General features: G+C 48.6%; 1 protein-coding gene across 1 annotated transcript in view; it reads right to left on the minus strand.

The window, feature by feature from the left end:
* The window catches only part of KLHL25 (kelch like family member 25), a 47,687-nt gene extending 22,735 nt beyond the window's left edge, over positions 1 to 24,952 (minus strand). Inside the window, exon 1 of the mRNA XM_068537599.1 lies at positions 24,894 to 24,952. The gene's annotated coding sequence lies outside the window, so the exon portion shown is untranslated. The remainder of the gene's footprint in view (positions 1 to 24,893) is intronic.
* Between the last annotated feature and the right edge of the window lie 922 nt (positions 24,953 to 25,874).

A 25,874-nucleotide genomic window follows, 5' to 3' on the forward strand; every position in this document is an offset into this window, starting at 1 on the left:
TCATAGAGGCTCTCCCACAGGAGTGAGAGTCCTGAGCCCCATGTCAGGTTCCCCAGCCTGAGGGTCTGATATCAGGAGGAGGAACCCCCAGAGCATTTAGCTCTGAAGGCCAGTGGGGCTTGAGTGCAGGAACTCCACAGGACTGGGGCAAACAGGGACTCCACTCTTAGAGGGCGCACCCAAGATTTCATGTACACTGGAACCCAGCCCAAAGCAGTAACTCCATAGGAGCCAAGGCTGGACCTACCTATGAGTCTTGGAGGGTGTCCTGGGGAGGCAGGGGTAGGCTGTGGCTGACTGGGGAGGGAGCAAGGACACTGGTGGCAGAGGCCCCAGAGAATATTGATCAGCATTACCTCTCCTGGAGGTCACTATTTTGGCATCAAGACCTGGCCCTACCAAACAGCCTGCAGGCTCCAGTGCTGGAATGCCTCAGGCCAAACAAACAGCAGGATAGGAACAGCCCCACCCACCAGCAGACAGGCTGCCTAAAGCCCTATGGAGCTCACAGCCACCTCTAAACACACCATTTGACACGGCCCTGCCCACTACAGGGACAAGATCCAGCTGAACCCACCAGTAGGCAGGCACCAGTCCCTCCCACCAGGAAGCCTGCACAAACACCAGGACCAACCTCACCCTCCAAGGGACAGACACCAGAAGCAAGGGGAGCTGTGATCCTGCAGCCAGCAGAAAGGAAACCACAAACACAGAAAGGTAGACAAAATGAGATGGCAGATAAATGTGTTCCAGACGAAGGAACAAGACAAAAACTCACAAGAACAACTAAATGAAATGGAGATAGGCAACCTACCTGAAAGAGAATTTAGAGTAATGATATAGTAAAGATGATCCAAGGTCTTGGAAAAAGAATGGAGGCACAGATTGAGACGATACAAGAGATGATTAACAAAAAGCTAGAAGATTTAAAGAACAAACAAACAGAGATGAACAATACAATAACTGGAATGAAAACTACACTAGAAGGAATCAATAGCAGAATAACTGAGGCAGAAGAACGAATAACTGACTGAAAGACAGAGTGGTGGAAATCACAGCTGTGGGACAGAATAAAGAAAAAAAAAATGAAAAGAAATAAGGTCAGTCTCAGAGACCTCTGGAAAACTATTAAACACACAAACATTTATAGGAGTCCCAGAAGGAAAAGAGAGAAAGAACGTGAGAGAATATTTGAAGACATAATAGCTGAAAACTTCCCTAACATGAGAAGGGAAACACTCACTCAAATCCAGGAAGCACAGAGTCCCATACAAGATAAACCCAGTGAGGAACATGATGAGACACATATTAATCAAACAGACAAAAATCAAAGACAAAGAAAGAATATTAAAAGCCACAAGGGAAAAGAAACAAGTAACATACAAGGGAATCCCCATAAGGTTATCAGCTGATTTTTCAGCAGAAATTCTGCAAGCCTGAAGGGAGTGGCACTATATATTTAAACTGATGAAAGGGGAAAATCTACAACCAAGAATACTCTAACCAGCAAGGCTCTCATTCAGATTCGATGGAGAAATCAAAAGCTTTACAGACAACCAAAACCTAAGAGAGTTCAGCACCACCAAACCAGCTTTAAAACAAATCCAAAAGAAACATCTCTAAATGGAAAAGAAATGGCCACGACTACAATAGAACCAAGAAAATTATGAATGGGAAAGCTCACCAGTAAAGGCAAACATAAAGTAAACATCTACACACAAATATAATACCAAAGCCAGCAATCATGAGAAGACTACAAATGCAGGATACTGGAAATGCACTGGAAATTAAGAGAGCAGCAATTTAAAACAATCTGGTATACATATAGACTGCTATAACAAAACCTCATGGGAACCACAAACCAAAAATCTACAGTAGAAACACACACAGAAAAGAAAAAGCAATCCAAATACGATACTAAAGACAGACATCAAATCATAAGAGAACAAAAGAGGAAGGGAAGAAAAAAGACCTTCAAAAACAAATCCAAAACAATTAACAAAATGGCAATAAGAACATACATATTGACAATTACCTTAAATGTAAATGGATTAAATGCTCCAACCAAAAGACACAGACTGGCTGAATGGATACAAAAACAAGACCCATATTTATGCTGTCTACAAGAGACGCACTTCAGATCTAGGGACACATACAGACAAAGTGAGGGGATGGAAAAAGGTATTCCATTTAAGTGTAAATCAAAAGAAAACTGGAGTAGCAATACTCAGACAAAATAGACTTTAAAATAGAGACTGTTACAAGAGACAAAGAAGGTCACTACATAATGATCAAGGGATCAATCCAAGAAGAAGATATAACAATTGTAAATATATATGCACACAACATAGGAGCACCTCCATATATAAAGCAAATACTAACAGCCATAAAAGGAGAAATTGACAGTAGCACAATAATAGTGGGAGACTTTAACACCCCACTTTCATCATGGGATGGATCATCCAGACAGAAAATCAATAAGGAAACACAGGCCTTAAATGACACATTAGACTAGATGGACTTAACTGATATTTATAGAACATTGCATCCAAAAGCAACAGAATACACTTTCTTCTCAAGTGCACATGGTACATTCTCCAGGAGAGATCACGTCTTGGGTCACAAATCAAGCCTTGGTAAATTTAAGAAAATCGAAATCATATCAAGCATCTTTTCCGACCACAACACTATGAGATTAGAAGTCAATTACAGGAAAAAAAAAAACTGTAAAAAACACAAACATGTGGAGGCTAAACAATATCTTACTAATCAAGCAATGGATCACTGAAGAAATCAAAGAGGAAATCAAAAAATACCTAGAGACAAATGAAAATGAAAGCAGGATGATCCAAAACCTATGGGATGCAGCTAACAGTTCTAAGAGGGAAGTTTATAGCAATACAATCTTACCTCAGGAAACAAAAAAAAATCTCAAATAAACAACCTAAACTTACACCCAAAGCAACTAGAGAAAGAAGAAACAAAACCCAAAGTTGGAAAAAAAGAAATGATAAAGATCAGAGCAAAAATACACTTGATCTTAGCCAAAAGGCCAAGAAGCAACAGAGACCAGAAATAAATGAAATAGAGAAGAAAACAATAGAAAAGATCAATGAAACAAAAAGCTGGTTCCTTCAAAAGATAAACAAAATTGATAAACCTTTAGCCAGACTCTTTGAGAAAAAAAGGGAGAGGGCTCAAATCAATAAAATTAGAAATGAAAAAGGAGAACTTACAATGGACACCACAGAAATACAAAAGATCATGAGACTACTACAAACAACTACATGCTACTAAAATGGACAACCTAGAAGAAATGGACAAATTCTTAGAAAGGTACAATCTTCCAAGACTGAACCAGGAAGAAATAGAAAATATGAACAGACCACAAGTAATGAAATTGAAACAGTGATTTTAAAACTTCCAACAAACAAAAGTCCAGGACCAGATGGCTTCACAGGTGAATTCTATCAAACATTTAGAGAAGAGCTAACACCCATCCTTCCCAAACTCTGCCAAAAAATTGCAGAGGAAGGAACACTCCCAAACTCATTCTACAAGGCCACCCATCACCCTGATATCAAAACCAGACAGAGATACTACAAAAAAAGAAAATTACAGACCAATATCACTGATTAATATAGATGCAAAAATCCTCAACAAAATACTAGCAAACAGAATCCAACAATACATTAAAAGGATCATACACCACGATCAAATGGGATTTATCCCTGGGATGCAAGGATTCTTCGATATCCACAAATCAATCAGTATGATATACCACATTAACAAACTGAAGAATAAAAACCATGTGATCATCTCAATAGATGCAGAAAAAGCTTTTGAGAAAATTCAACACCAATTTATGATAAAAACTCTCCAGAAAGTGGGCATAGAGGGAACTTACCTCAACATAATAAAGGCCATATATGGCAAACCCACAGCTAACATCATTCTCAATGGTGAAAAGCTAAAAGCATTCCCTCTAAGACCAGGAACTAGACAAGGATGTCCACTCTCGCCACTTTTATTCAATGTAGTTTTTGGAAGTCCTAACCACAGCAATCAGAGAAGAAAAAGAAAAGGAATCCGAATTGGAAAAGAAGAAGTAAAACTGTCACTGTTTGCAGATGACATGATACTATACATAGAAAATCCTAAAGATGCTACCAGAAAACTACTAGAGCTCATCAATGAATTCGGTAAAGTTGCAGGATAGAAAATTAATACAGGACTTTCCTGGTGGCACAGTGGTTGAGAATCCACCTGCCAATGCAGGGAACACAAGTTTGATCCCTGGTCTGGGAAAATCCCACATGCTGTGGAGCAACTAAGCCCATGGGCCACAACTACGGAGTCTGCACTCTAGAGCCTGCAAGCCACAACTACTGAGCCCTCGTGCCACAATTACAGAAGCCCACGCGCCTAGAGCCCATGCTCCACAACAAGAGAAGCCATTGCAATGAGAAGTACGTGCACTGCAACGAAGAGTAGCCCCCACTTGCCGCTACTAGAGAAAGCCCACGTGCAGCAACAAAGACCCAATAATAAATAAATAAAATAAATTTATTTATTTAAAAAAAAGAAAGAAAATTAATACACAGAAATCTGTTGCATTTCTATACGCTAACGACAAAAGATCCAGAAAGAGAAATTAAGGAAACAATCCCATTTACCATCACATCAAAAAGAATAAAACACCTAAGAATAAACCTACCTAAGGAGACAAGAGACCTGCCTGTACTCTGAAAACAATAAGACACTAATGAAAGAAATCGAAGATGACACAAACACATGGAGAGATACACCATGTTCTTGCACTGGAAGAATCAATATTGTCATAATGACTATACTACCCAAGGCAATCTATAGATTCAATGCAATCCCTATCAAATTACCAATGGCATTTTTCACAGAACTAGAACAAAAATTTTTTAAATTTGTATGGAGACACAAAAGACACCCAATAGCCAAAGCAATCCTGAGAAAGAAAAATGGAGCTGGAGGAATCAGGCTCCCTGACTTCAGACTATACTACAAAGCTACAGTCATCAAAACAGTATGGTACTGGCACAAAAACAGAAATATAGCTCAATGGAACGGGATACAAAGCCCAGAAATAAACCCATGCACCTATGGTCAACTAATCTATGACCAAGGAGGCAAGAATATACAATGGAGAGAAGACAGCCTCCTCAATAAGTGATGCTGGAAACACTGGACAGCTGTATGTAAAAGAATGAAATTAGAACATTCTCTAATACCATACACAAAAATAAACTCAAAATGGATCAAAGACCTAAATGTAAGTCCGGATACTATAAAACTCTTAGAGGAAAACATAGGCAGAACACTCTTTGACATAAATTGCAGCAATACCTTTTTGGATCCACCTCCTAATGAAAATAAAAACAAAAATAAACAAATAGGATCTAATTAAACTTAAAAGCTTCTGCACAGCAAGGGAAACCATAAACAAAATGAAAAGACAACCCACAGAATGGGAGAAAACACTTGCAAACAATGCAACCGACAGGGATTAATCTCCAAAATATACAAACAGCATATGCTGCTCTGTATCCAAAAAACAAACAACCCAATAAAAAAGATGGGCAGAAGATCTAAATAGACGTTTCTCCAAAGAAGACACATGGATGGCCAAAAAGCACATGGAAATATGCCCAACATCGCTAATTATTAGAGAACTGCAAATCAAAACTGCAACGATGTATTACCTCACACCAGTCAGGATGGCCATCCTCAAAAAGTCTACAAACAATAAATGCTGGAGAGGGTGTGGAGAAAAGGGAACCCGCCTACACTGTTAGTGGGAATGTAAACTGATACAGCCACTATGAAGAACAGTATGGAGGGTCCTTAAAGAACTAAAAATAGAACTACCAAGTGATCCTGCAATCCCACTACTGGGCATATATAAGGAGAAAACCATAATTCGAAAAGATACATGCACCCGAATGTTCACTGCAGCACTATTTACAACAGCCAAGACACAGAAGCAAACTAAATGTCCATCGACAGAAGAATAGATAAAGAAGATGTGGTACATACCTACAATGGAATATTACTCAGCCATTAAAAAGAAGGAAATAATGCCATTTGCAGCAACATGGATGGACCTAGTGATTATCATACTAAATGAAGTAAGTCAGACAAAGACAAATATATGATATCACTTATATGTAGAATCTAAGAAAAATGATACAAATGAACTTATTTACAAAACAGAAACAGACTTACAGATATCGAAGACAAACTCATGGTTATCAAAGGGGAAATGCTGGGGGGTAATGGTAAATTAGGAGCTTGGGATGAACATATACACACCACTGTATATAAGACAGATAACCAACGAGGACCTACTGTACAGCACAGGGAAGTCTACTCAATATTCTGTGATAACCTATATGAGAAAAGAATCTGAAAAAGAATGAATATATGTGTCTAATTGAATCACTTTGCTGTACACCTGAAACTAACACAACATTGTAAATCAACTATACTCCAATGTAATATATATATAGTTTTAAAATTGCAAAAAGGGACTTCCCTGGTGGTGCAGTGGTTATGAATCTGCCTGCCAATGCAGGGGACACAGGTTCAAGCCCTGATCTGGGAAGATCCCACATGCCACGGAGCAACTAAGCCCATGCACCGCAAGTACTGAAGCCCACGCTCCTAGAGCCCGTGTTCCACAAGAGAAGCCACCGCAATGAGAAGCCCGCGCACTGCAACGAAGACCCACTGCAGCCAAAAATAAATAAATAATTTATTAAAAAATAAATAAATAAAATAAAATTGCCCAAAAAAAGCACCAAATAGCAAGGTGCCCAGCTCACCTTTCATCCTCCTTGGAAAGTTAGCCAAATACATACGTAAACAAACTAGCCAAGAGGCAAGACCCTCAGAAGAAAACTTGCCAAGCTCTCTGAAGATTCCAGTGACTAAGAGCTGAAGACCTCCACTCTCAGAGAAAAAGGCACCAGAGGCAATCACAGCTGCATTTCGGGGGTCACTCTCTGGGAGGCCCAGCTCTTCCTGCAGCGCTAACGCCCTCCCCGCCTTCCACCCCCAGCCAGGAGTTAGCAATTTTCTAAATGAGGGTGTCAACTCCATCACTCTTCGCTGGTGGCCAGAGGGAGCCAGAAAATCCCAGGGCCCAGCTGAGGGGTTGCAGGTAATGTGGTTCTGACTCGCTCATCCACCAGAAGCTTCCCGAACAATTCCCACGTGCCAGGCAGGGAGACAGTGATGCACAGAGACAGGGTTCCTGCCCCCATGGGGCTGCACTCTGCGGTTGGCGGTATGGAAGGGGGCAGACAGACCAGCGATAAGGAACCAAACCAGTGAAGAGGACACTTTCACTTCCTGGGAGTTCTATGAAGAAAATAAAATGGCAACGGGCCACAGAGGGACAAGACGACGGTGGGCTCATTTAGGCCCCTGTGAAGAGGGGACACGTGGGATGAAACTTAAGTGATGAGCGGAGCCCGGATGTGATGGTGGGGAAAGGAGGGTTCAGGCGGAGAAGCAGCAGGTGCAAAGGCTGGGTGGAAACCATCGGCCCTTCAGGGAAGAGAAAGGCCAGGTACAGGCAGGGGCGCTATCACACAGGGCCAGTGGCACGTGAACCCTGGGGCCAGTCGTGTAAGTGAAGATTCGCCTTGGACATTCCAGCTGCAGCAGGTGGACCCCAGCCCGCAGAGCGGAGGGGCAGCAAGTATTTTGAAGCTGTATCTCCCAGGGGGTTCTGCCCCAGCTGCACTGACATGCCTGTGACAAAGCAGCCCCAAGGAAACTCACAGCTCCTCAACACCAGTGCACAGGAACACAGCCCCTGAAGAGAGCTCAGCCCTTACTGGTGACCCTGGCAAAGTTAATTCACCTCTCTGGGCCTATTTTTCTCAATCATAAAGTGATGACGAAGACAGCTGCTACTTTATAGGTTTGTTTGAGACTTAAATGAGACCATCGATGACAAGCATTTGGGACGGCCTGGCCCTCTCCTGCTTCCTCGGTCAGCTGTTTTATTATTGTTGCTGTTGTCATTACCACCGTCACTGAATAAAGAACACAGTAGACATTACCCCAACCTCCACTTTGAATAAGGGGATTTTCACTGTCTACTCTATTCATTTTTAAGTTGTTTGATTTTTTTTTTAAATGAGTATGTAATATTTTTATAGTCAGGAAAAACACTAAAGGTTTTCTTCAAGCCTGCTGGATCTGGGTTACTCCAGAACTGTGATAATGAAGGATTCCAACACTATCAGATATCAGGGCTATGCAGGGCGGTGTGCTGCAACAAGGTTCCCAGGAGCGGGGTTCCGAGAGGACGCCCCACGATACTGTAGCTCAAATCCCCACCCTGCCCAAGTCTGGGGGACACACACCCCTCGGGGAGCCCACGGGGTGCAGGGGCAGCCATCCGTCCAATTTTCAAGTGGAAAACAAACTAAGCACCGCATGAAGCAGACAAATCTAATTGTTAAGTGAAAGTAAAATCAGTATGACCACTGTAACTGAATCAGAGCCACAGATCATTCTAGATACAAGTGAATTATCAGACAATGGGTCCTTTCCCTAGATGTTTCTACCTTCCAATGGCCCTTTCTTTTAAAAAGAAACCAAAAAACAACTTTATATAGATATATATTTATTCAAAAGTCGTATTACCTGAATTTTTATTGAAAATGCAACAGGTTAAAACTGTTTATATTTTTTGCTGTGTATTTATTTATTTTGATCTTGTTTTTCAGCTTTTGATTTTGAAAGACTTCAAATCCGCAGTAAAGTGACGGGAATTGTGTAACGCACGCCTCCTGCTCTCCCGTGGTTAGCCTGCTGGATGCTACTACGCCCTACCCCAGCCCCCAGCCTCACCCCATCCTTGCCTCACTGCAAGCCCCGGCCCTCCTGCATGCGAAGGGGCTGGCCATGGGGGTGGTGGTTCTAGAATGGAGTGAGGCTCAGGGAAGGGGTGAGGGTGTCTGCTTCATACCCTGCTTGGTAATAAACGGGGTTCTCTTCAAGGCAGTACCAGAATGTCCCACGAAGGGTGGGGCCCGCCCCTGAGCTCGCCCCCCTCTGGACAGAACCCCAAGCCTTCCACACCCTCTGACAAGGCACACTGGTTTCCACCTGCTGTCCGGAGGGCGAGAGCAACGCTGCAACTGTACCCTCTCGAAAGGGTCACACACGCTCACATCCACAGTCCCAGGTGGGCACTGAATCCTACACATGGCCCAACTTCCTGCACCCAAAGCCGGGAAGGGGAACGTGGTCCCAGCAGACCCAGAGGGGCAGGCAAATGCCTCGGTGCCTTCTCCACTTGCTCCAGCCTTTTCCCTTAATGCACACGAATGTTAGGCACACTTGAGGAAGGGCAGCCACTTTAGCTCCTGTGATTGATAGCCAGGTCTCAGGCTGACGGCAGCCTCTGGTCATCGGGGAGCCAGAGCTGTTATTCCGAGTTGATAGATGCTATGGGGATGGACGCCAGCTCTGCCAGGGTGGGCGGGCCACTTCTGGAGGAAGGGTCTGGGTGGTGCACTGCCCTGGCCTTTCCCAGGCAACAGGCTCTGCCTTCCCAGAAAAGGCAGAGGACAGGGGTAAGGGCTCAAGGCCTGTGAAACTCTGCTGGAGGAAGAAGCAACACCTGTTGCAAAGAATCAACAGGGAATTCTGGTCGGGAAGGGAGCCACATGGAGCACATGACTACCATGTATCCACACTGTGCTGGGCATCTTACATGGAAGATTTCATCCTCACAGCCAAGCCTGACAAGGTTACGACTCTGTTTTAATCAAGATGGGCTAGGTTGTGCTGCAGCAACAAACACCCCCGAATCTCGGTGGCTTTGGGGACAGAGACACTTCGTGCTTACGCTACATGCGCTGTGGGTTAGTTGGTGGTTGGGGCGGGAGGGGAGGAGAGAGTACTCTTCTCATCACTGTCACTCCCAGGGCCCCAGATGACAGAGTAGTCGCCATGTCACCAGTCACCATGCTAATGGGAAAATAGAGAACGCTCTGGAAAGTGGCACTGCCAATTCGGTGCTTGGCCTTAGAAAGACGCACATCACTTCTGTCCCCATCTCATTAGCTAAAGCGAGTCATGTGGCTTCGTTCACTGGGACAGCACCAGAGGTGCGATCCTGCCATATGTCCTATTAGTTTTGTAATTTACAGATAAGAAAACAGCAGCTCAGAGATGAATGGTAATGACAACAGTACTACTACCAGTAAGTCATAGTGACTGAGCACTTACTATGTACTAGGCACTGGTCTGAAGGCTGGGACACCGGGCAGGGAGATGTGGGAATGACTCCCTGTAATGACTGCCCAGCCACACGCCCAGCCCAGCAGACGCAGCCACAGATGGTTGGCGCCCCCTTTTCTGCCCAGGACCCCCTCTTCTGAGTGCGAGCTCCACGAACCAAGTGAGATAGGCCAACAGGCACACCCTGGAGCTCAGTCATTTTTACTGAGAAGACAACACAAAAGCGAAGGCAAGACACAAAAAGACGACAATCCCCAGGAATCACAGCCCCGACACAGACGTTCTCGTGGGGGGTGAGGGGGTCAGGAGGTGGTGGGCAGGAACACTGTCCTAAGGAGGCAGAAACTGGTTCTTGGAAGACAGAAAAAAATCTTACTTGTTTTAGGTACAAAGCACAGACATACATACAGAACACAGACAGACTTATAGCGTATCTGGTATTAAAATTTATGGTGGGGGAGGGGGGTTGAGTACAATTAGGAATAAAAGGTCCAAAAAGGTTTGTGGGGGGAAGTGATAAGGTTGAGACACACTGAAAACACAATGACTATTTTCACTTGGCTCATTATTTTCAGCTTTCATCCCAAAACAACCATTTTACATTGTTGCAATTATAGAATACAATTTCACATTGTTTTTACCATTCACAGAGTTTGCAGGCTCCTATCCTTCATTCACCACTGAACACAGATTGATCAGGGGTCTCCTGCGTGCAGACACTGGGATGAACCGGTTGGTTTATCCCAGTGTCTCTGGGGTTGTCAGCTGTAATTTTTAATGTCTGTGAAGTATATAACCACCATGACTTACTAACTCATCCATCCATAGTTTTGCATTTGTATCCAACGAACAAATAACGTCTTTGCTGCGTTGTATTATGAATCAGTGTATTCTCTTGAGATAAAAATCTTTGGAGAAGAATTACAGATGTTTGACGTCATACTGTCATAGAAGCTCTGGTTACCATGCTTAATGAAACCACCCCTGCAACAAAGAGGCTTCTTTCAGCTAAGTGAGGAGTGGCTCAGACGCCTCCAAATTCGGCAGGGCAGGGCCGAGAGAACCTGCCACCTGGCTTCCACTGCCGCATCCTGCTGCCCCTCAGCTCAGTGGGGCCGCCTGGACTGTCTCTGGCCCCCGAGGCTGGGGGTCTGCAAGCCCAGCTATTGCTGCAGACGGGAGCGGGGCCAATGAAATGGACGTCCCTGGTCTAACCACAGAGGGTACAAAGAACTTGGTGCTCAGGTTCGCCCATCTGTTGAAATCGCTTGTTTCCTTTCACGTATCCAGAGCGAGACAGAGAGAAACAAGCAGGGGCAGAGAACAGCCCCCGTACAAAGCAAACATCACCTCCTGGTCCCGGGTTCCTCCCTCTTCAACAGGACTGGCCGGGCCCTTGGCAAACAGAGGGAGGCTGGGGGCCTGGAGGGAGGCTGTCTCTCTTCCTGTCTGGTCCCCTGAAAGAGTCGCAGAGGCCCACAGATGGAGTCATTCAAAGCACTGTGGCCTAGATATCACTTTCAGTAAGCCACCTGGAGTGACAGCCTGGGAGGAAAATGCACACGCAGAACAGGACAGAAGGAAAAAAAAAAAAAAAAAAAAGTCAAGCACCGGCTACTTGTTCGTGGATTTCTTTCTCCCTGTGCTGTAAAAGCTTCGTTCTACTCCAGGCTGCCAGGGCTGCTGTCGAACCAGAATGGGAATGTGCCTCAATTGCTAAAGCCCAAGACACAGCTCTGTTTCTCCCCTCCCATGGAGAGGGAGGAGGGCAGGGGGGTGTAGCTGGAGAGCACTTTGGTAAGATCTTTCAAAATGACAAAAGCCCTCTGCCCCAGCCTCTCCACGCCCAGGAATCCTGCCCTCCATCACACTTGCAAGTTCCCTCTTGGCTGCAAGCAAAAGGCTGGAAACAGGCTCAGTGTTCAGAGGCAAGAGGCCCAGTTAAAGAAATAGTGGTTCATTCATACAATGGAGTACTACAGAACTATATATATAAAAAAATAAGCAACTGGCTTTCTCTGCTAAAACGAGAAGTGCTATGAATAGGATGCCATCTCTTACATCTGCTAAAAACCGACTACCTAGTCATACACATAGACATGTAATACACACACACACACCTGCTGAGGTTGCAGACTGTCTCTGGTAGGCTGGGTGAGAAACAGGTTGATAGCTACCACTGGGGAGGAGGGCGGGGAGGCTGTCCCCACCGCACACACCCCTGAACCTGCCGGACACTGTGCCAGATGCAGGGTCACTTTTTTTTTTTTTTTTTTTTGGGTCGTGCCACGCAGCATGTGGGACCTTAGTTCCCCGGCCAGGGGTCGAACCTGTGCCCCGTGCAGTGCTGAGTCCTAACCACTGGACCGCCAGGGAAGTCCCGGGGTCACTTTTTTCGAACCTGGCTGCGAGCGAGGTTTTGCCCCAGGCCCTGTACATGCCTTCTTTCATTTCATCCTTACGGCACCTCTTTGAGGCGTCACGGTCCCTATTGTACAGGTGGGCAAACTGAGGCTCAGAGAAGGCAAGAAATGCACACACGTCCTCAGTATTCAAAGCTGTTTTGCTCCAAAGTCCCTGCTCGAAAGGCACAACATGGGCTGTTTAGAAAGAAGAACCGCCTTCCTGGCTGCAAACGCCGTGTGTGCCTGAACAGGAGACGCTGTTTTTAATGAAAAACACTTGATTTCCCAAGTGCCTCGCTGCCACTTAGCAAACCTGAGTCTGCCTTCCTGGGCCTCAGGAAAGGAGGAAGGGTGTGGAAGTGTGCCTCCCCGCCTGCCAGGCCCCGTGCCACCCTGAAGAGCTCGCACTACATCCAACAGCACGTAACTTGAGGACGCAGACCAGGCCTGCATTACAAGCTCTCTCTCGGGCACCTGCCTTCCTCCCTGCCTGGGGAACAGGGACGTCGGTCTGGCACCTCCCTGCTTGCTGGCACTGCCACCTCTATACTGCAAGGCTTGTGCTGGGTATTCAGATGCTCAGTGCCTCGGTTTCCACATTTGTAAAATGGACGTGAAAATAATCACACCAACCTCGCAGGATTGCCAAGGGACTAAAAGGGGAAAACAGATGAAGAGAGCTGGGTTCAGGGCCCACACCCAGGCCCCAGCTTGCAAGGGCTTTGCCTAGCACTCCTGTTCTCAAATGGTTTGGTCTCAGGATCTTTTTACAATTTGAAAATGATTGAGGACCCTAAGGGGCTTCTGTTACGTGGTTTAACCTATTGATATTTATCACAGACAAAATTAAAACTGAGACAAAATTGAAATGTATACTAGTTACCTGAAGAACAGTAATAAACTCATTATATGTTAGCATAAATAACAGTTGTTTTTCATAAATCTAGTTTCCAAAAAAAATTTATTTTATTGAGAATAGTGGCCAGACTCTCTAACTGCTTCTGCATTCAATTTGTTGTAAAATGTCGTGTTTTTTTTTTAATTGAAGTATAGCTGATTTACAATATTGTGTTAGTTTCAGGTGTACAGCAAAGTGATTGTTATATATATTTTTTTAGATTACTTTCCATCATAGGTTGTTACAAGATCCTGAATATAGTTCCTAGTGCTATACAGTAAATCCTTATTGCTTACCTATTTTATATATAGTAGTGTGTAAGTGTTAATCCCATACTCCTAAACATTGTAAAATGTTTTCATTGAAGACTACAAGAAAATCCAGCCTCATACAGACAGGGAGTTGGAAAAGGGAACAGATTTTAAGAGCCTTTTCAGATCATTTTGGATATTCCTCTTTGACAAAACACTAAGACTTGTCAAGCACTAGTTTCTTAAAGGTTAGCTGCAGTGTGGGACCTGAGCCCGTGTGGTGCACTTGTGTACTCCATGACCTTCCCGTCTCCTGGTTTGTCTTGCACTCTGGCTCACTTACCCATGCATGATTTAGTAACTTCATGCAACGGTCATCTGGAAAACATTGGGTCACGGGGTTATGCACTTGGAGGGAACGGGTGAAAAAGGCAAATAATATCTGGGTGTTACTATGAATACAGTTTTGACCCCGTGGACCCCGAAAAAATCCCAGGGACCCTCCGGGACCACACTGTGAGAACAGTGGATTAGCAAAACTTCCTCATCTTCCACACATTAACCATGTTTTTTTAAAAGGACTCGAAAAAGAAACTGCCATGGAAAGTGAAGGGCAGTGAGAGTGGAATCACCTGCCCGGAGGGTCTCGGCCCCTCCCCAGCCTGCATGGACGTGTGGGCACAGGAGCTGGCGTCCTCTGATCCCCGCTGGCCGGCCTCCCCTCGAAGAACCCAGCCTGCTCTGCCCCTCCCTCCATCACCAGATGCTTTCTTCTCACCACAGGACCCCTCATTTTCCCCCAAATAACAGACCTCGGTGGTTTGCAGAGGGCAGCGCCTGAGACGGCAAACTACAGGGGCCATGCACAGGCTGCTGCCCTTGGGCTTCGCAGTTGATGATTCTTGGTCTCTTGAAATTACATATGTAACGTGTATTTATAGCCAAATACATGGGTGCCCAGAAACTGCAACTCATTCGTACATACATTTTTAGCGTATCATTCGGCCACCAAGTTCCATTAAATCCTCCTTTCCGGGTCCCTTGTGTGGCTAGTCCTGCGTCGGAAACAAGGTGAGGACTTCACAGCTGCGGAATGGGCTATGAACAGGCCCTGTCCCCAGTCTCTCCCACTCCAGGCAATCCGGTCTTCACTTTTGACCACCATTCCCTCCTGCTCAAAAGCTTCAAGGAGGCTTGGACATCCAAGCCTTGTGCAATCTGGTCCCCAGCCCCTCTCCCCCACCACTCGCTGGGGCACATGCTGGACTTTCTAGCTCTCCCATCCCCACTCCCTCTCTCCATAAGCCCTCTCTTTTCACGCTCACACTCTCCCCTGGACTTGACATCTGTCTGGCGTGTACAGGGCCTCGTACATAGTAGATACTGAAAAAATTAACCTGACAAGGAATTTCTGAGCACCTACCATGTGCTGGACCCTGTGCTATGCACCAGGAACATGGCAGAGAGTAAAGAGAACATTTCTGTCTTGTCTCCTGCAATTAACATTCTAATACCCGTTGGCCCTTTGCTGCGGTGCTGTGAGGGTTCTTCTCTAGTCCAGCATTATTTATTCCTTCAGGGCACTGGGTACTCTACCTTTATTTTTATTTTCAACTCATCGAGGACACTATTCTGTGTCATCTTTGCTGCCTGGAATAATTAGATCGATAATATTGCTGAATGGGAAGTAGATTAACCACAAATACCCACTGGAATAAGAATCAAAAAGATCCACGTGAGAGGCCCTCAGGGTCTGCTGTGTTAACCTGCAATATGATTGGTATGTTTCATATTTAAGTATTTTAAATGCTGGATGGGAAAGAGCAACCCTCATGCCTGTCCTACATAGTGTTCTGCAAATCACAGTAATCAAACTGGAGATGCTGGCCTGGAGCACCCTGAGGGGGTGGTTAGGCGCTAAGGTCCTGGTCTCAAATCCCAGCACCGCTGTTTCTACCTGTATGACTGGTCCAAGGTACTTATATTCTCTGAGCCCCAGTTTTTCTCATCTGGAAAACGGGGCGGGTGGAATAAGTGTCAATGTGCTATCCTGAGAATTAAATGAGAAGGTCCATGTAAAAATCCCAGCACTGCTGTTTCTACCTGTATGACTGGTCCAAGGTACTTATATTCTCTGAGCCCCAGTTTTTCTCATCTGGAAAACGGGGCGGGTGGAATAAGTGTCAATGTGCTATCCTGAGAATTAAATGAGAAGGTCCATGTAAAAAGCCCAGCACGGTGGGACACACAAAATTCCCTCTATTCATGAGACCTGCTGTTATCAATACTGTTGCTGTTGTAGCCCCTGTTGGCACAAGCCCTTGGCAGGAAAATTCAAGAATGGAACCCTGATCTCCATCCCTGGTCTTACTCCTGTGACCACGTTACCTACATAGCAAAGGGATTTGCAGATATAATTAATGATGTTACTAACTAATCAGGTGGCCTTAAAATAGGGAGATGCTCTGAGTGGGCCTGACTTAATCACATGAGCTCTTTAAAGCAGAGTTTTCTTCAGCTGATTGCAGAAGTTGATGTCAGAGATCTGAAGCGGGAAAGGATCTGACGCTCCACTGCTGCTTAGAGATGGGGTGGGGTAGGGGGTATCTGGCATGGAATGCAGCAGCCTGTAGGAGCCAAGATCAGCACCTAGCTGACAGCCAGGGAGGAGAGAGGGACCTCAGTCCTACAGCCACCAAGAACTTGATTCTCCCAACAACCTGAATGAGTCTGGAAGCAGATTCTCCCCCAGACCCTCAGGATAAGAGCCCAGTCCAGCCGGTACTTGACCTTGGACTTGTGACAGCCTAAGCAGAGAACCCAGTTGAGCCAGCCCAGGTTTCTGACCTACAGAACTGTGAGCTAATAAATAGGTATTGTTTAAGCCACTAAGTTAGTGGTGATCTGTTAGGCCACAACAGAAGCTAACATAAGCCCTGCTTGGCCTCTGGCCATAATGCATATAAATTAAAAACATACCAGGTGCTTGTCCAAAGGGTTCGGGGATGGCACTTTCTGCATCCTTAATGCTGCATGGGTGACGCTCTAGGGCGGGGTCTGTCTGATCCATCTCTACCTCTAGCACTTAGCAGTGTGGCTATCACACCGTAGGTTCTCAATAATTTCATTTAACAAAATTTCAACTTCCTGAGCAGTCCGGAACAGAATGGCTTACAGCTCCCCAGATTGGCTTCATAATCGCATGACCAGCCAATCATAACGTGTTCAGGTGCACTAACCTGGACAAATCCCGGCAAAGGCCTCTTTTCTGCCTAGAGGAAAACTATACAGACACTGCAAGCGGTTCAGAGGAAGCCACCCAGCACCCAGGGTAGGGATGTGTCCACGTGCAAATGAGTCTCGCTTCACACACCCACCGACACCGCCGTCGTCCCTGCCTTGGCCTGTGGCAGCCTCCCAGGGATCAGCTGGCCAGCCAAACCCTGACATTTTGCTTGTAATTGTACCTTCCTGTAAAAAGTCCTAGTCGGAGCAGTAAAAATAGCTTTTTTACTTTTTTACTTCCTGCAACACGGACAGACCAGTCGATCCCGGTGCCTGAAACAAAACCTGGCGACTCGACCTCACTCTGACTCCACAAACCCCTGCAGGCTGAGCTGGGGGTGGCAGTGGGGTGGGACCCAGAAAGGGCAGCCCACTCTGCCCCTGCCCTCACCGACTGCCCTCGAGCCAGCTCCTGAGTGAGAGGCTCCCCTCACTCCCTTCATGAAAAACAAACGCAACCCTCAGAACCATGGGATGCCTAACGAATGCAAAGATGTGCCTGCAGCCAAGGTCTCAGCCTTCTCTCCTCCTGCCCACTGGCTGCAGAGGTACAAACGCAGGATGCTTCCCGACCAAAGCCCTTTGACCACCTGCTTGTTCGTCTGCTGCTATCACCACCACCCCCAACCCGTGTCTGTCCACCTTCCTGTCTGTGGCCTAGTCCCCCCCAGCTCCCCACAGCTGTCCCAACCAGGTTGGGCTGGTGGGGATAACAGAAGCCTCCACCAGGGCTTAGGTCCCAGGCGGCAGCAGGGCAATCACAGCCAAGCCTGGACGCTGCTCTCCAAGGTGTCGGCCCGCTGTGTTAGGGCCCACTTGGGGAAGGACAGGAGAGCCTAGCTATATATCCCCAGGCACCTGAATTCCAGCACTGACGAATTCCTCCACGGGCCCAGCCAGCTCCCTGGCTCCTGCATCATGGGGCCTGAGGCCGCCCAGGGACCACAGGGCCTGGTTTTCCTTGGCCCTGATCCCACCCTTCCTTTATCAATCCCCACAGCTTCCCCTCCTTCTGTCTCCGAATCAAGTACAAGGGCCCTTTTGTCAATCTTTTGCTTATTTTAAAGCCTCCTGTTACAGGAAAACAGACAAGGACCCCCAAAGTAACAAACATGGAAATACACAAAGTTCTAGGAGCCCCAGCCTTTGGTCTCTACCAACAGATAAATGGGGGATCAAGTCTGTGGGGACCAATGCCCCTTTCTGAGCCTGTCCCTAGACCAGCTAGAGGACCAGCTAGAGAACCTTCTCTGCCCTCCTGGCTCATTTCTTTGACTCGGCTGGGTGAGGCCCTCCCCATCTCAGGGATGCAAGGCAGATGTCCCACCTAAAGCCAGCCCAGCCCCTCCCCTGGACACACTGGCTGTTTAGAAACACTCACATCCATTCAAATGTTCCAGGCTCCAGATATCTGCCTTTCACTAGTAAAACCCATGATGTCTGCAGAGCTTTTCAGCATAAAATGAACTTTCAGGAATGTTTTCCCATGCCCAAAACGCAGCAGCCTGGCAGGGGGCAGGGCGGGGATTAAAAGGACCTCATTTCACAGATGAGTACACAGGGCAAAGGCTTCACTGAGTCCCCAGTCACGGTCAGACCAGCGAGAGGCAGCGCTCGCTAAACCTTGATCCTCTGGAAAAAACAACGATGGATTACAATAAAAAGAGAAAGCCTGAATAAACCGGATCACATTTTTTTTTTAAGGAATAATGAGATCCTTTTCCCCCGTCACATTAGCTAAAAGCGAAAATGTGGATAATATCAAGTGTGGTGAGGAAGTGGGGAAGTGGGCTCCCAGACACCATCAATGGGAGAGAAAACTGGCTTATTAGTCTTCGCAAACGGCACTTGGTTTTGACAATGAAAATTTAAAGACCAGAAAGACGTATGATCAAGGATGTACATGACTTCATGGATTGTATAGGGGGGAAGAAAAATCAGACACAACCGAAACGTCTCCTGTTAGGAGACTGTGAGCTGAAAGATGGTGGTCTGGCCACACTGTGGAATATTACACTGCTGTGAAAAGAGAAAGAGATCCACCACACAGTAAGTGATAGACACTGTGGAGTACTGAGTGTGATCCAAATTATATAAGCACAAAATCTGTATATGAAAAGGGGGACGAGAACAGTATGCCCCAAACTGCTGACAGATACCAAGGATGGGGCCACTTTCATACCATGCTCCATTTCTTCTCACATTGTTTGTTTATAAAGGGAACCTACTGATGTATGATTGAAATTAAAGACAATAAAACAACTTAAAAGGAACATGTTTTCCTTAGGCTCCCTATGCATCAGAAGATTCCAGAATGGAATGGCTGCAGCCTATCTCTGGGTCTCGTCTCAACTCCCTCCCCAGCCCACGATGTTCCCAGCCTGTGCACTTGCTGGGCACCCCCTTCCTCAGATCTTCCCACGGCTGCCTCTTGCCATATTGCAGCTCAAATGTCACCAGCCCAGAGCCCCCTCGTCTAAGCAGATGCCCCACCTTGATCCTTTTCCTCACACCTCCCCGTCCGCCTTCTGCAGCCCAACTGCAGCTCTATTTATTTTATCCATCTGTGATCTGCCTCCCCCAGTTGAATGGGGGCCTCAGGATGGTGGGGACCTTGCCTTGTTCTCTGCTGCATCGCAGAGCCTGGCAGAAAACAGACGGCAAAAAACATTCGTTGGCCACATTAGGAATCGAGATACAAACGACAGTCCATTTCCTCACGTGTCCAATGGCTCTGGCCACGCCACTCACAGCCTAGCGCTGACCCATAACCACCTGACTACTTGTCTGTCTCCCAGGCCAGAGGCCGAGCTTGCAAGTACAGACCCTCTTTGAACCTGACTTCCCTTCCCACTTTCTTGTCCAGGGTGAGCCATTCAGAAGGTGCTGAATAAATGTCTGTTGCCTGAATGGAGCTGTACATCTCACTCCCTCGGAATTCCAAAGCCGCAAACAATACAGGTGCTCACAGGTTAAAGGACTTGCTGCCCAAGGTCTCGCAAGCCCAGCTGGGATACAGCAGAACTTGAACTCTGGATGCAGGATGCAATCGCCATGGCTTTCTAGAAAAAGAGCTCCTCCGTCTCTTGGCCCTCACTCCTGCCCAGACAGATCTGACCTGGCCAACTGCAAATCGGGCAGGCAGCTCATCCTGGGGTTTGAATGAGCCAAGCCTTTCTTAATTAGGAAATTAATTCCTTTCAGCCTAGATTGATCTGTGGTCAGCCTCACCCTGGGGGCCCAACAGGAGCAGGCAGAAAATAAGCAAGTCTGAGTTTGAGTTTCCATCCTATCCCGAATCCTACTCTGAGGGGCGGGCGGCTGACAGTCCAAGGTGACTTCCTGGCAGACAGAGGTGGGTGGGGAGCGACAAAGGGGTCCTCCCTTTGGCAGTCGCTGACACAGTTCTCCCACGGCCCTGCTCAGCCCCCGCCTACCGCCTCCTCGCAGGAGGAGCCATCAGACTGGTCTTGCAGGCGCCTCCTTGGCAAAGTGCTGCGTGCAGAAGGCAGGGAGCCTGGCGTCCTCCTCTGTCCCCCTGGGCTCCCTCAAGATCCCTCTTGCCCCCTAGGAGGTCTTTGACCACCTCTCCTTTCAGAGGTGGCCCTAGGCTCTATGCCCAGGGGACACTCCGCAGGCTAGGTCTCACCCCATCTGTTCCGGGCTGGGTGGGGGGTGTCAACTTAAGTGCTCCCACACCTGCTGCCCTTCACACCTGGGCCCCAAACTCCAAGGCAGTGGACAGAGGCAGGGGACCAAGGGAGGAGAGAGCCCTGTCCCTCTGGAGTTACTGGGAAAGTCTGACTCAGTTTCCACTCACCAAGAAAGGAAAGGAAATGGGGTGCCTGCCTACTACAACACTTTCATTCTACAGGTGGAAAAATGAGGGCCCAGAGAAGGAAGGTGAGCTGCCCAAAGGCCCACAGCACCCATCAGAGGCGGAGCTGGAGCTAGGACGCCAGATTCCTGCCTTCTAATTCAGCCCCTCTGCACTCTACCGGCTACCTCTCCCTCTTCCTGCCCAAGAGAACTATGCAAGTAACTCAAGCTTTATAAAACTACTTAATACCAGAGGACACAAGACCTTTTGAGATTTTACAGCAAGACATTTAATAGTAGCATTGTACCGAAGAACATCCACCCATTTTACAGAAGAGCAAATCGAGGCCCATAGAGGTAAGGGGACCTACAGGAAGTTGCACAGCCAGGTAGGGGCAGAGCAGGACTCCCAGACCCCCACTTAAGTGCTCTTTCTGCTGACACGGTCCAGGTGTGAGGGTTCCATCTGCGGGATAGCTGGTGAAGAGGTGGAGCTGGCCTTGGGCCTCAGTCACGCTGAAACAGGGTGGGGCCCAGAGAGCCTCATCTAAACTCTGTCCCAGAGGTGCAGGAGACCATCGTTGGGGGAAAGAATGGCTTGGGAGATTTTTATGTATTTGCAGAAAATACAGTGAAATTTCCCAACTAAGCTGGATTTCTGAGACCACAGAGCTGGCACTTTTAAAAACAGGTTAGTGAGCCACACATGCCTACCATTTTTCATCCAAAAGGTCACTGACAGGGCTGGGAAGGAAAGGTTTAGCAGTAAGAAAGAACAGCGTCTACTGGCACTAGAGGGAGGGGGCAGGGTGGGTGCAGGTGGCTGGGACCCCAGGAGAGGGCTGACCACAGACACATAAGCAACATCTGAACCCGAGTCCAGTTCAAAGAGCCCATGCTCTTCCCCCCAACCCCCAACCTGGTGCTGAAGAGACTTAATAACAGGGAACCCTCCCATCCCTGAGCCCTCTCTCTGCCCTCCATCCCACAATCCCCCTTCCATGCTCCTAACAGCTAAGGGACCTGGAGTAAGTCTGGCAAGGTGAGTGCCTGAAGGTGACAGGTATCAGCTTTAGCTACATAATTAGATTGGCGCGGGAGCAGTGCTGCTCAGGGGCCAGGTGGTCTAGGAAAGGGAGTGGAACCTACAGGGGAGGCTGGGCTGACTTCCATCACCTGGGGACAGACCCAGATTCCTAAGGGAAAAGGCCAGCTGGGATGCTGTGAGTAAAAGCTGTGGATGCATACACTCTCCTCACCCCCGCCCCTAGCTGTCCCAACTAAGTGTTTTCTGGCTGGGAAAAGGCTTCAACAGCCCTGGTTGCCTAAGGCAATTCAATTATGAAATTTACCACATTAGATGAAAAGGAGCATCTCAATCAGCCAATTCATTGTGTCTGGCCACTGTGTTTTCTTGTGCCAGCTCTGCTAGCCCCCTCCTTTTTCAGGCCACACCCACACTGAGGGCTGGTACCGTGGGACTAACGGCTCAGGCGATGGGCTGGTCTTTGGGGCTGGTGGGGTGGGTTCTCCCATGATCCCCTGAGCAGATCGGCTGTATCCAGAAGCCACCCATCTTCCTGGGGGACTCCTGGGCCAGACCACCATAGTCCCAGGTGAACCTTTCCATCACCTCCCACCTGCATGCTCTCTGCCCTCAACCTGCACCTGCCTGGAGGCTGGCAATGAAGTGGCCTCTGGGAGAAGTGTGAGTGGGTGGGGGGAGGTGGTAGCCCATGGCATGCCTTTCTCATCTTTACTTAATCAAGGCATCCTCTCTCCAGGAAGCCTTCACCACCCGCGCACCTCCTGTGTCCCCTCAGCTCCCCTTGCTGCCTTTGTCACTGGGGTACTGTGCACACCTCGATGTGTACAGGGCCTCTAACCCACATACATGCCAGCACACCTGGTCCGGGAGCTCCCCGAAGGCAGGGTCCCAATCAAGCCCCTTCAAACCATGAATCAATTAATCGATTCACGAATGAATGAACAAACCACCACTCCCTTTGGCCGCCCCCCCCCCCATCGTGCATCACGGTAATAGATGGGAAGAACCACTCCTGCTTTCGCTGCAGACCAGGAAGTCCAAGGCCCGGGTAATAGTCCTCTTTCTTCCTGCTCTCCTCTCCCACACTGAGCGCCCGCAGGTTTAAGATGCTATTAAGGGGCATCAGGCTGCAGAAGCCGCCTCTGAGGTGGAGCGTGCCACTCGCCCGCGGCTCCTCTCTCTGCCCTGCATACATAAATCCGGCTGCAGCCTGAGCCCCGGGACGAAGGTCTCTACCATTTCTCTCTACCTTCCTTTGAGTAACCTGCATGGAGTCACTTCCTGACAAAGGGAATGGCTCAAGACGGAGATAGCTGCCGGGCACGGAAGACTGATTCCGTCATCCTCCAAAGGCATGGCTTGGGGACTCAAGGACCCGGTGTTAGAAGGACACCAAACCTGCCCCCGGTGGGGTGGACCTTGGGTCCTACTCCCCCCCAGTCCCCAAATGCAAGCCTTCACCAACACCCCCTTAGCAATCCTAACAGCACACCTTGCCTCAAAGAGCATAGGTCCCACCTGTGAAGGGGTAGACTGAGGCCCAGGGTCCCAAAGGGCCTGACCCAAGTCAGAGTCACCAGAGTCTGGCCTGTGATCAGACTGTGGGGTTCCTGCCTCCTCTCCCCCTGGCAACTTCCCTCCCTCAGTCACGCCGCCAGAACCAGATCGAAACCAAAAGGCCCAGACACCTGGCCTTCTCTGCCCTGACTCACCAGGGAGGGCCAAAGCTCAGGGAGCCTCCCCCCTGCCCAAAGCCAACCCAGCAGGATCAAGAGTGGCTGCGTTAAACCTGCGGGGGGACCTGGGTCGGGCCCCACCGCTGGGTCGAGCCCCACCCCACCCCACCCCCTTTGTTAAGATCTCTATAAAGATTCCTCTGCTCAAAGATAATGGAAATGAACTTTGGGTTCTTTGAAGCACCAGCACAAAACTGTATGGTGCCCCTGGGGGCACAGAGTCCCAACCAGAAAGCTTCTCAAGCAACCACGAGGGGGAAAAGGAGTGGGGGGCGTGCCCAAGTGCTGTGGGGTCCCGGAGCCAGGGCAAGATGGGGTGAACAGGACAGCCGGGGCCAGAGAAGGCTTGATCTGGACCTGCTAGGGTGGCGGCCACCCTGGGGGGGCAGGTGGGCGGGGCTTAGGACGGGTGACCATTCCTCTGCTGCTCCACAGCTCTCTAAACAGAAACGAGGGGCCCTGTCAGGTGGGACGTAAACGGCCGGGGCACAGGAGACTCCGGGCCGGGCTCGCGTGGACGACCTTTCCCTTGATTAAACCCCTCTGCCCTCGCTCTGCTCGAGGCAGGCAGCCATCTGGCCCTCGGCGTCAAGTGCGCGGGGACTTCGCCCGGCCCGCGGCGCAAAGCCGGGCTGCTCACATCCTCAAAGACAGACAGCCTGCTCTTTCCAGGATCGATAGTAATTTTTTAAAAAGAGAGTCTGCGGACTCAATGAATCAAGCACTCCCAGGGGAAAGAGTTGCAGCTCCCGCGCGCTACATCCATTTGCAAAACAATTCATTCTCTCGCTCAGAGCTTTCAGCAAATACCCTCGCCGGGTCCCCAGGCATTCACGAGGAGGGAGGAGCGGGGTTGGGGAGGGGACGGCTCTCTACAGACCTCCACTCCCCACCATTGTCCCCGACTCCAGCCCCCCGAGACCCCGAGGTGGCCGAGGCGGTTCCAGGGACTCGAGCACCGCTGTGCTGCTCGCGGGGCACGCGGTCCCGCGAGTCTCACTCTGCCGGGGGCTCCCACGGCGGGGCGCGCAGGACCCGGCGCTCCCGGTCCCGGCCCGGGGTGGGGGGTGGTGACAAGTGCCAAAGCCGGCGGCCGGGCGCGCGGCTAGACCGGCCCGAGGACGGCGCCCCCAGCCCAGCCCGGGTACTCACCGCTCGGGGCGTCGCCACCCGCCGCGCTCAGAGGCCCCTAGCCGCCCGCGCGAGGCTCCGCAGCCCTCGCCACCGCCGCTCCCCTCCCCCGGCTCGCAAAAGCCGCTGAGCGCGCTGCTACTGCGGTACAGCAGGGGCGCCGCCAACAAACTAGTTTCTCCGGCCTTCCCGCCCCGCCTCCCGGCCCGAAGCCAATCAGAGGCGGCGCCTCTGTGACGGATGGGCAGCCGAACCCGTAGTTAAGCCCGCAAGAGGAGAAAGGGGTGGGCGCTGGGCTTCCCCGGCACCGCGAGGGGGGGCAGGGAGAGGAAAAGGACTTCGACCAGATTCTTAAAGTGGCAGGCCCCTGCCCGCCCCCGCGGCCGAAGTTTGCGAACAAAACCCGACTGTGTTCCAGAGCTTTCCGAAGGAGGGAGCTCTGTAGACTGCAAATGCGTCTTCTGTACCTGGTCTGCGGAGACACACCTTTAGTTGTGAAAGCGTTAAGGAAACCGTTTCTTTTTATTCTGAGCTCGTTTCAGTGTTTGGGATTTTCTTCAGCCACTGAACCCCATCTGTGCTTGGAATATGTATTTTTCAGGGTACTTCAGCTCTCCTACCGGTGTCATTTCTCACTAAGTTCCTTTGTAACCCGACCTTCAAATATTCATTCATTCATTCATTCATCCATTCATTAATTCACTCCACAAACATTTGCTGGATGCCTGAGCGATGGGCTAGGCTCAGAGTGGGGAAAATTATCTATAATTTTTAGTTCTTGCTTTCTGGATTTGCATCTCATTCCACCACTTCAGGTTGCTGTGTATCCAACTTCATCAGTAACGTAGCAGGTAAAAAGTCCTCATTGGATTATCTGAGGGATTAAAGGAGACAAACTCCTATGACAAAGTAAGTGTGCAACAAATGTCCTTTCTTTCCTCCCTGCCGCTGAAAATGGATAATTCAGGTAGGATACAAAAAGGATGCAAAAAGCCCTGGTAA

The sequence above is a fragment of the Eschrichtius robustus genome, chromosome 1 (assembly GCF_028021215.1).
Source record: "Eschrichtius robustus isolate mEscRob2 chromosome 1, mEscRob2.pri, whole genome shotgun sequence".
NCBI lineage: Eukaryota > Metazoa > Chordata > Mammalia > Artiodactyla > Eschrichtiidae > Eschrichtius > Eschrichtius robustus.